This window comes from Mus musculus, chromosome 16 (assembly GCF_000001635.26).
Source record: "Mus musculus strain C57BL/6J chromosome 16, GRCm38.p6 C57BL/6J".
In the NCBI taxonomy this organism is placed as follows: domain Eukaryota; kingdom Metazoa; phylum Chordata; class Mammalia; order Rodentia; family Muridae; genus Mus; species Mus musculus.
The window spans coordinates 32,073,585-32,084,415 of NC_000082.6; the positions used below are offsets into that span (position 1 = coordinate 32,073,585).

Below are 10,831 nucleotides of genomic sequence, written 5' to 3' on the forward strand. Positions count from 1 at the left end.
CCCCAGGGAGTTTAGAGGTCAGGTGGGGTGGGGGGCTGGGGCATCCAGGTGGCAATGAGGTGGGGTGGGGAGAAGGTGTGGGATGTGGAGCAGTCGGAGGGTGGATAGGGAGGGGTGGGGAAATGTAATTTGGAGTGTAAAAAATGAATTACAAATAAAATTTAAAAAAAGAAGAAGAAGAAGAAGAAAATACCTGAGACTGGTGAGGTCGGTAAAGGTGCCTGATGCAAGCCTGACAGTTCATCCACAGAACCCACACGGGGAGAACTAGATTCTGCAAGGTGCCCTCTGATGCACTTGTGCCCCCACCAGAAACAAATACCAAAAATAAGTATAGATGCAAAAATATTAAATAAGACAACTATTTTACTGATAACATATGATCTATAAAAAAAAGATCTCAAAAAACGCAGAACCTACTTGTCACCAAACAATACTACATTATAAAGTCATCAGTTAAGTGAGTGAGGAGACAAGCCACAGACCAGTAGAATGTCCACAAAAAAGTTCCTGATATAAAAGACTATTACATGAAACACATACAAAGAACCCATTACCCAGTGACAGGAAAATGAACAACTCTATTAAGAATGGACAAAATAGCTCCTGAGACACCCTATCAAAGATGACATACAAATGGCACAGCAGCAAATGAAAAGATGTTCAACATTACACATCACTGTGAGATTTTAAGAAACAATGAACAAGCACATACTGCTGATACATGTTTTAGAAAAGATAAAATCTACATACTTGCAAGGATGTGGAACTCAAGAAAATATAGCTTTGAAAACTGTACTGAAGTTTCTCATGAAAATAAATGTATCACTGCCACAATCTAGCTCCTTAATTTAACCCCCTCAGTTGAAGAGTTAAGTCTTTATGAGAAGACATTCAATGTCGCTAGTAATTACGACAATGAAATATGTCATACACAGTAAGATGGCCACTATGAAAAAACTTAAACACAGCCAGAGGTGGCTGTGGTGGTGATGCACGCCTTTAATCCCAGCACTTGGGAGACATAGGCAGGCGGATTTCTGAGTTCGAGGCCAGCCTGGTCTACAAAGTGAGTTCCAGGACAGCCAGGGCTACACAGAGAAACCCTGGGGGTGGGAGGGGGTAGTTAGAAGTAAGCCTCTGTTTAGGGGGTGATTTTTTTCCCCTTGACTTTAATTCTTTTATTTGGTGTTCCTGAGACAGTGAGTATGTATGTAGCCTGGCTGACCTTGAACTCATGATGATCCCCATTTCTGAGCCATCCAAGTACTATGATTATAGGTTGAGCTACAATGGCCTATTTATCTTGATTTTAAAATTGGAAAAAAGAACCCTTGTATATTGATTTCCATATGCATAATATGGTGATGCCTCATCTTTCTTTTATTCATTTTTTAAAGATTTATTTATTTCATGTACGTAGGTACACTGTCACTGTCTTCAGACACAGCAGGAGAGGACATTGGATGCCCATTACAGATGGCTGTGAGCCACCATGTGGTTTCTGGGAATTGAACTCGGGACCTTCGGAAGAGCAGTCAGTGCTCTTAACCACTGAGCTACCTCTCCAGCCCCAATGCTTCATCTTTCTAACGGTTATGAGCTACTCTAGTATATGGTACTCTCATCTGTGCTCATTTATAATTCTCTAATTCTCACACTGCTGGTCACTGGAGAAGAGGGGATCTTTACTGAGAAGTCTCCATCAAATTGACGTGGAGGCATTTTCTTTAATGATTGATGAGGGAGGGCCCAGTCCACTGTGGACAATGCCACTCCTGGGCATGTGGTACCATGTTATATAAAAAGCGAGCTGAGCTAGCTAGCCGTAGACAGCAAGCCAATAAGCACTGCCCCGCCACGGTCTGTGCCTCAGTTCCCAGCAACAGGTTCTTGCCTGAGTTCCTGCCCTGACTTTCCTCAATGATACACTGACTATAAACTACTCTAAGATGAAATAAACTGGTTTTAGACATGGTGTTTATCACAGCAATAGAAAACAGACACAAAGCCATGGTCAAACAGACAGAAACCCTGGCTAAACTTAATGGATCTCAAAAAAAAATAAAAAAGACAAAACAACAACAAAAAAAGTCCATTACATATATCATAACCTATGATATATAGGTAAGTAAAGAGACTTGTAAGGGAGGGAGTCTGACAGATGGGAAGTTAAGGGTTACAATAATCAGAATTCCCTTCCCTAAATACATGTATGAAACTGACTCAAAGAACAAACTCAAAAAAAAAAAAAAAAAAGGTATCTTGCCCAAGACTAATTAGAAGAGCCAACATTCAAACTCAGGTCTCCAGCTCCTGGGACACACAGAGTAAGTTTCACTACACAAGACAGGAAAGAACTTTACAATACTGAATGAACGTCCAGGCTAATTACCAAACCAGGAAGTGGTGGTACACACCTTTAGTCCCAGCACTCAGGAGGCAGAGACAGGTGAATCTCTAAGTTTGAGGCCAGCCTGGTTTACAGAGTGAGTTCCAGGCAGCCAGGACTACAGAGAGAAACCCTGTCTCAAACAAAAAAAAAAAAAAAGAAAGAAAGAAAGAAAAGAAAAAAGAAAGAAAGGAAATGAAGCAGTGAGACTAATTTTGATCACAGAAAGCTATTTCGTGATTATAATTAAGGGACATTTTTATCTTCTCTCTCTGCTCTTAAAGAGGCTTAAAAAATAAAAAGGAAGGGCAGGCAGGAGAGGTGGCTCAGTCCAGCACCCAGCATCCTTGGCAGCTCTCAACTGTCTGCAACTCCAGTCCCAGGAATCTGACACCCTATATGGCCTTCATAGGCACCCACATGGTACATATACACACATGCAGGCAAAACACACTTACACATTTTTTTTTTTAAATCTTTAAAAAGTTAGGAATTTCACCTCCGAGAACTCAGAAGCACAGTCTGCAAGTAGCAACTCCCCTCTAATCAGACAACCATCAGTTACTTCTGTAACTAGCAGTGCTTGAGGAGAGAAAGGCCTGACCTAGTCTCAAGACTGGAACACAGTCCAATTTGAACCAAAGCCAGAAAACTGAAAGCACCGAGTACGGAACATTATTACTGTAATAACCAATACTGATGAAGATAGTAAGGATTCAGCCATAGCTACTAGTTTTATACTTGGCAATTATTTCAAGCTCCTGCATTTTGTAAAAGTATAACTCAGAGTTTATCTTTAGCTAACCAGAACAAGTTTTAAATTTCCTCATTTAAAACACGTAAAACTAGCCTTCATCATGTCTAGTTGGAAACTTGCCTATCATAAAAATCAAAGAAACACGAGAACCTTTTATCAGACATATATCAACTAAAAACTATCACTTCATGAATTTAGGTTTCAGGACACGGATCACAAAGCCCAGAAGAATTAATCTCTTTCTCTCAAAAGGTAAATCTGGAATCAAGGCCCCAAGATAAGTGAAATACCCAAGAATTCTCTTTTTAAAAACATGTCTGCTTGCCCAACACAATGGTAATCTCACTGGCTAGGATTCTGACGCAGATCTTAAGTCCAGAAGTTTGAAACAAACCTGGGTATCATAGAAAGAGGCTGTCTCCAAAGAAAAACAAACAAATACCTGCTTTTGGAAACAAATGAGATATTCTGCAGGCACAGGCTTGCAATCCCAGCTACTAGGGAGGTTGAGAAGAAAACCCCAGTTCAAGGCTTACCTGGTAGGGAAGAGATTCAATACCAGCCTGGGAAACAGTGAGACTGTCTGCACAGAGAAGAGAGGGCTGGGCTTGTAACTCAGTGCTGCAAAGAACACTTGCCTAGCATCACAGGGAGGTCTGCGGTTCAATCCGGTACAAGGGGTTAAAAAGGAGAAAGAAACAGCAGAAACTAACTTCAAGGTACTTTTTCATTCCCTGACATTCCTCCCTAGTGTCAAGACAACTCACTAACCTAAGAACAACCCACAGTACCAAAGGATGGCAGTACTTGATACTAATCCATTTCCCCCATAGCCTGGCAGAGGGAAAGGTAATAATGTACTAGTGAAAACAAGAAGAAAACATTTTTAATTTTGGGCAACCTCTTTTACCAAAACCCAAAAGTTACATTTTCTATCTATCTAAGCAACAATATAAAATTCAGTTTCCCTGATGTAAATGTACAATAGTGTTCCTGGCTAATTAATCTCTAGAAAGACCTAAAAAGAGAGGCTACCAAATATGTTGGCTAACACGTGTAATCCCAGCACACAAGGCTGAGACAGGAAGAGTGTCACAACAGCCTGAGCTGGAATGAGGCCCTGTCTAGGAAAGGCAGAGGATGGGTATAAAAGTATACGAAAAAGGCTTCCTTCACACACACACACACACACCCCAACTGAAGAACTGGGGTAGAGACAAGCAAGAATGTTCTACAAATGCCACAGAGCTTCTGGCAAAGTTGACGTGCCCTAACCTGTTTTAAAAATTACTACTCACTGCCTTCATCCCAACCTAATTTTATTCATACTATTCTTTTGGATAGCTCTACCAAAAAAAAAAAAAAAAAAATCCCCAGAGCAAATTCTTGTGTATTTATTTCAATATCCTGCCTACTTTATAAGAGCGGAAGAGTCGAATACAGCAGGGGAAAAACGTGACGTGCACAACCTTCACCCAAAACACAGCTCAGCTCGTCGTTGTCTAATTTTGGGCCTAACCGGTTTGGTTGTCTTTTTTTAAAAGGTTAGAAACGAAAAGCTGGAAAATCTACAGGTCACTTGTAAAGAAGAACCTGGCGGCTATCGATGGGAGTTGGTGATTTGTCAAAGAGGAAACAAATCTCACTTCCACTCTACCTAGTTCTATTAAGACAGGGGATGGAGAGAGCCTCCTTCCCATCAAGCCACAATGGCAATTATTTAACACACTTCTGTCTTGGACGACTTGATCTAGAACTAATCAAAAGGCTGAGTCCATTAAGTTATTTGCAGCAACTTTTTTTTTTTCTTGTGAGGGCGCGCGTGTTTCAGACAGCCAAACATGGTGAAAAGCCAACCTCAGCCCAAGTTAACCTTAAGAAGCAAATATTCACCTCCTGGCTAAAGATCAAGCAAAAACCGTAAGATCCTTAACTTCTGTTCTTAAACGCAGGCTCCCAGAGCCCGGCAAAAACTTTTTCCTAATGTGGAGGAGGAGGAAGAGTTTACACACTGAACTTAAGGAGCTCGCGACAGGATTCCCGAGCGACGAGACTGCAGAGAACGCAGCTGGTAAAGGAGGGAACATCCAGGAACAAACCCGAGTCGTCCGGTGCAGCGCCGGCGGGAGAGAAGGGCAAGGACGGCCGGAGTGGCCAGGGTCCCCACAGCCCAGCAAGCTTCCTCTCGGCCGAAGCTTAGAGCCAGGGCGCAGACAATGAGCCACCGCCCGGAGCCGCGGGCCCGCCCGCAGGTGCTGGCGTCCCGGGCCGCTGGGCCCAGGCCGCGGAGGCGGGAGGAGGGCGGCGGCTCGGCCCGGCCCGGCCCGGCCCGGGCGAGCGGCAACCGCACTTACCAGAGAGGAAAGGTCTCCGCCCGACCCAGGGCGGGCTGCTTGGCCGACGCGGGCGAGCACTGCGCTGGGGCGCTGAGAGGGAGGAGGGCAGGGCGGAGGGGAGCGGCGCGGGGCGCGGCCGTCGCTACCGAGGCCGTGAGGCGCAGAACCCCTTGGGCCAGGGAGGGGAGGGCAGGAGCCTTCGGCAATGGCGACGGCCCGGGCCGGAGGGGAAGCGGAACAACCGCTGCCGCTGCGCGTGGCCACAACCCTGGGGGAGGGCGGCGGCGGGGGCGCGGGGCGGGGCCGTAAGACAGCCCCGCCCTGAAAGTGGCGTCATGACCCGAGGGGCGGGCTTTCACAGGGCGGCTGGGAACCGTAGTCTAGTCATCTGTTAGGGAGACTCAGGACAGTGGGCGTTACAGAGAAAACCTGTCCCTCATTTATCAGCATTCTGCATTGTCTGCAGTTACGGTTTACCTACTGACAAAGCTGACGGAGAACAGCTGATCCAAACATATTTGTGTGTAGAGGGTCTTTGTTTCTGAGAATGTATCCATTCACCAATTGGTGTTTTGTGGGGAGGGATGGCTTTTCGAGTCCTGGCTGTCCTGGAACTCACTCTGTAGTCCAGGCTGACTTTGAACTAGAGATCCTCCTGCTTCTGCCTCCTGAAGAGGTACTGCCCAGCTCACTTTGTTTTTTGGTTTGGTTTGGTTTGGTTTGGTTTTTTGGAGGCAGGGTTTCTCTGTATAGCCCTGGCTGTCCTGGAACTCACTTTGAAGACCAGGCTGGCCTCGATTAAAGGAATGCGACGCCACCGCTTTTTTTTTTCCTACAAATTTAACCAGATTAAGTTGAATCAGATTATGCTGCTAAATTAGGTCCTCCCTCTTTGCAAAACAAAGATTTTTTTATTTTTCTGTATTTTATCAATGGAGGAGTTAATTCATGTATTCTTATTCCACAACTATGTCAATATCTAATATCTACAAAAGACCATTTAGGTACCAGAAATGAACATGCTTCACCTAGTCTTTGTAAAGGTTAAAAACATGAAAACGGTGGTGGCGCACGCCTTTAATCCCAGAACTCGGGAGGCAGAGGCAGGCAGATTTCTGAGTTCGAGGCCAGACTGGTCTACAGAGTGAGTTCCAGGAAAGCCAGGGCTATACAGAGAAACCCTGTCTCAGAAAAAAAACAACCAAAAAAACGTATGAAAACATAAAAACCAAAACACTGATACCTGTTACAAGGTGGGGAAAAAGCTGAGGGATTACCGTGGACAGAGTGGACAGAGAAGGTGGCAGTTAAAACAGAAAAAGGAACTCGGAAGAACTGAGGGGAAAGGATTACAAGTAGGAAGAGGATTGCCACGGTCAGTGAGAGATGAAGGCTAGGCTCACAACCAAAACCACAAGACTTATGTAGCTGCACCTTGGTGTAAGATGGGTATATTAGAAAGTACTGTAGTAGTTGGGCGAGGTGGCATACTCCTTTAATCCTAGCACTTGGGAGGCAGAGGCAGGCGAATTTCTGAGTTCGAGGCCAGCCTGGTCTACAAAGTGAGTTTCAGGACCGCCAGGACTATATAGAGAGAAACCCTGTCTCGAAAAGAAAAAAAAAGTACTGTAGTACAAGATATGATGAAGCAAACCTGTAATTCCAGCACTCAGGTGGCTGAGGTAAGATGAGGAATTTGAGTACTGAGAGGTAGAGGACGGATAGGGGACAAGAATGGTTACATAGAGAGTCGGAGGTCAGATGAACTACATGACACCCTATTCTTTGCAGCCTATCAAATCTACATTCAGCCACCTGCTAGTAACATAGGATGTATGTTTGAGTAACATAGGGCTGTATGTCACTTTACATGGATGTTGGCTGCTTACCTCTATTTCCCTATGAGTAGCATTGAACATGGATTATCAAAATAAGTAGCTTTTCTAGAATAATCCTTAAATCCACTATATTCCAATTGATTAGAATTGCAAGCAATCATTTTAGTTCCTAAAGCATATAGCATTCTCCAAAATAACTAGCAAACAGATAGATATTCTTGGAAAGTGACTGGGATACACATTAACCACCTACCACCACTCTTAGGTGAGGTGAGCAGTTTTTCTGTTTTCTGTATCCAAAAGAACCTACCACAACTCTTTAAGATGAATAAATAATAAAAGTGGAACAAACCCCGGGAAAGAATCAATAAGACAACAATATCCATTCTCTTGGCCTAAACAAAAAAAGGACCACACACAAAATTACAAAACTCACCGAAAATACAGACCATTATTCAGTGTCAATAATATAAAGTGGCCAAACTCAGATATGTATCATCTATTGATCAGGCAATAAGAGTCTTATCAAAGTTGGTGTCAATCATGTTTTTCTTGCATTTCTCAACACCCCTAAAAATGAATATAGCACTGGATTATATAATAAGGCACAATCTTAAATATTAACTTAATGTTTTTATTTTTACTTATTTTATGTATATGTATACACTGTGGTCACTGTCTTCAGACACATCAGAAGAGGGGATCAGATCCCATTACAGATGGTTATGAGCCACCATGTGGTTGCTGGGAATTGAACTCAGGATTTCTGGAAGAGCAGTGAGTGCTGCTAACTGCTGAGCCATCTTTCCAGCTCCAATTTTATGTTTAAAGACCGATGAAATTTGGTTCAACTGAACAAAACTAGTATTTTGTTCATCTCTCTCAGTTCCCGTGCCTTCTTTCTTTTGAGCTTCAGAATAGGAAAGAGGCAGTGCTAAGGCCTGGTAAGACCCCAGAGCAGTGGCTCTCAGCCTTCCTGATGCTGCAACCCTTCAATACTCAGTGGTGAACCCCATCCAGAAAGTTATTTTCATTGCTACTTCCTAACTGTACTTTTGCTACTGCTATGAATCGTAAAGCAAATATCTGTGGTCTTTCCAATGGTCTTTGGGAGTCGTGACCCACAAGTTGGGAACCACTGCTCTAAAGACCAAGACAAGAAATCGGTTCCCACTCACAACAAGCCAGCTTACAATTCCCTTCACTCACCAACACCTGAAATCTAGGGTAACCATGTGTGGACAGGCTCAGCTCCTGCTGAGAACAGCGGAGTACCTCACTGCAGAGGGCTCTGAAGTGGCAGGAAGTGCACCAAAGGCAAACCCCACATCACTTATAACTTGTAACTTGTAGAGATGAGGAATTGGACTCTGTCATCAAGACCACAGATGCTTCTGGTAGTGTCACCTTGCACTACCACAAGTCTGTAACTGGGAAGAAAGGACAGCAGAATGTCCTGGATGCCTTGATAAGTATTATCTCAGGATGCTAAATCTCTGTCTCTGTCTCTCTCTGTCTGTCTGTCTCTGTCTCTCTCAGAGTGGGTTGTTTGAGACTGGTCTCACGTACTAAGTAATCCAGGCTGACCTCAAATTCGCTATATAGCCAAGACTAGTTTTGAAAGCCCGATTAACTTCCTCTCCAAGTGCTGAGATTACAGGTGTGAGCCATTGCCCCCAGCCTGCTCCCCACTCTCAATAACCTGTTTTTACTTGTTTTTTTTTTGGGGGGGGGGGCAGGGCAAGGTCTCATTAAGTACAAACAAACTAAACAAAACCCACAAAATTCTGGCTGTCCTGGAACTCACTTATGTAAACCAGGCTGACTTTGAGTTCATAGATTCACCTGTCTTTGCCTTTGGAGTACTGGAATTAAGGTATGAGCCACTATGCCTGGCTCAAAAAATTCCTGATGGTGAGTCTAGTGGAGTCTGCCTCTGTGAAGGCACAACTGTGCCTTTTTTTTTTTTTTGTTTTATGAGACAGGGTTTCTCTGTGTAGCCCTGGCTGTCCTGGAACTCACTTTGTAGACCAGGCTGGCCTCGAACTCAGAAATCTGCCTGCCTCTGCCTCCCAAGTGCTGGGATTAAAGGCGTGCACCACCACGCCTGGCCCAGATCCTCTTTTTGACTTCGACTTCACAGTAGAAAACTACAGTCAGGTGATACCACACCCAGTTAGGAATTCTTTCTTATATATATTAAAAAAAAAAAAAAACACCCAGGTATGGAACTCGATTAGTTTGAAACTTTATAGTCATTTTAAAGATTTCTGATGGTGGCACACACTTTTAATCACAGGACTTAAGAGGCAGAGGTGGAGGCAGAAGCAGGAGAAACCCTGTCTAGAAAAAACAAAATAAAAAAATAATAACAAAAAAGATTTTTAATATTACTAACTTTATGGCACTGGGTTGCCCCTTCTAACATTTAAATCAATAAGGATTGTTGTAACAAATCAAATCTTATATGTAAAATTATGAATGATTTATTCTCATAAAAACACTAAAAGACTACAGCAGAGTAAGAAACTGTAAGTATGTAAAGAGCTCCCATCACTCAACACAAAACAATGTCAATACACTCAGACTCTTGCTTCTGCCTCCCAAGGGCTGGATCAAAGGCATGTACCACACTAGGCCAACATTCTTATTCTAAAGGGATGTGTGTGTACACATGTGCATGACTGTAAAGGCCAGAAGTCAACATTGGGTAGTAGGTGTTCCCAGGAGCTATCCACTTAATGTTTTTAGTTTTTGATCCAAGTCTCTGCCTTGAACCTGGGGCTCACTAGTCAGTCTAGGCTGGCTGGCCAGGCAGCTCCTGGGATTTTCCTGTCCTCACCCCTCCCGACCCCCCACCTCCACACTACAATACACCCATACACACTCCAGGACTGAGACTATAAGCATTCACCATATACAGTGTTTTACAGGGATGTTGGGGAATGAACTCAGGTCTTCATGCTTATGTGGTGAGCACTTCACTGACATGTCTCCCTTAGCTGTAGAGTGTGTTTATTAATTAACCTGTAGCATTTATGTCCCTATTTTGTTTCTACCAAGTGTAACACTAAATCAAGACTATTTGTTTTTTGTTTAACTGCATTTTTTGTAAATAATTATCTAAATTACTTTATTCTTAATTATAAAGGTATCTCCATGTTTAGTGTGAATTAAAATGTTCTATTCGCAAAACAAGAATAATTTGACACTAATAAATAATGAACTTATTTTTCTATAGCAAATGTAGACAGTCACTTCTAAGTATGAATTTAACACAATGAAATGTTCTCTACTAGACTACCAAAGAACACTTGAAGGTTATATAACAGAATACTAAAATTTTCAATTATCTGACAATGACCCCAAATTTCCTCTGGGAAACAAAACATTTTTGTTGTTTGTTTTTCCAAACAGTGTCTCACAATACAGACCGGGCTGGCCATGAACTGACAGAGATCTGCCTGGCAAACACAATTTTGACGATTAATGAAGACAAACTAACCAG

At 43.1% G+C, this 10,831-nt stretch overlaps 1 protein-coding gene across 2 annotated transcripts in view; it reads right to left on the reverse strand.

Moving 5' to 3' along the window:
* Positions 1-5,758, reverse strand: part of Pak2 (p21 (RAC1) activated kinase 2) — a 63,053-nt gene extending 57,295 nt beyond the window's left edge. The window contains exon 1 of one of the 2 annotated variants that reach the window (NM_177326.3): positions 5,504-5,758. The gene's annotated coding sequence lies outside the window, so the exon portion shown is untranslated. Of the gene's footprint in view, positions 1-5,248; positions 5,468-5,503 lie in introns of those variants that run through there. The other variant, XM_006522072.4, reaches the window with a different exon arrangement.
* Between the last annotated feature and the right edge of the window lie 5,073 nt (positions 5,759-10,831).